The sequence below is a fragment of the Schistosoma mansoni genome, chromosome 3 (genome assembly GCF_000237925.1).
Source record: "Schistosoma mansoni strain Puerto Rico chromosome 3, complete genome".
Lineage (NCBI taxonomy): Eukaryota > Metazoa > Platyhelminthes > Trematoda > Strigeidida > Schistosomatidae > Schistosoma > Schistosoma mansoni.
This window is the reverse complement of record NC_031497.1, coordinates 23,209,732-23,210,438: the sequence shown is the minus strand read 5'-3', so window position 1 is coordinate 23,210,438 and position 707 is coordinate 23,209,732. Positions and strand designations below refer to the sequence as shown.

At 35.5% G+C, this 707-nt stretch overlaps 1 non-coding gene across 1 annotated transcript; it reads right to left on the bottom strand.

Moving 5' to 3' along the window:
• Nucleotides 1–344: 344 nt before the first annotated feature.
• Nucleotides 345–411, bottom strand: Smp_tRNA_02257_Gln_TTG.1.1. The gene has a single exon. It is a non-coding gene (tRNA).
• Between the last annotated feature and the right edge of the window lie 296 nt (nt 412–707).

The window sequence follows — 707 nt, the reverse complement described above, 5'->3', positions numbered from 1 at the left end:
ATTTCAACAGTATTCAAGGTAGTAACTCTATCAGTATGTTTGACATAATATAGTGATGAGCTCCTGTAACATTCGTTGTGGTAAAGGCAATTACGAAAAGTTCTTCTCTTATGCAATGATGAAAATAGACAAAAAGAAGGTATTTATTCAAAAGGAAGTTATAGAAAACATTTGTTATAATTAACATATCAATATAAATATGGAAAACATTATAGTTATATTCTCTAAGAAATGATAATAATTTATGGTAAGCAAAGATGGATAGTGGCTAGCAGTGAAATCCAGAAAGCGCGTTTCGTTCTATTTCGGACTCGTCAGATGGATGTACCTGCATTTCAGAGTTGTTCACTCTGGGACTCGAACCCAGTACCTATCGCTTCAAACGCCTTCGCGTTGTCCACTCGGCCACTGAGTTCTCATAACCACCTGCTTGTGCCATGGGGTGAAGTTTGAATTCATTTTAGTATTGTTTGTTTGAATCTTCCACTGTTAGCCACTATCCATCTTTGCTTACCATGCTTGTGAATTTAGGCTATATCCAGGCAATACGCATAGTATGCACACATGCCAATTAGAGACTGATCAGTTGCAGTCCTAACACATCGATGGGAAGATTCAAACAAACAATACTAAAATGAATTTGATAATAATTTATATTACAAAAATATGTACTTCATATTTCGTCCATCAAACCTGTCTGATCTTCT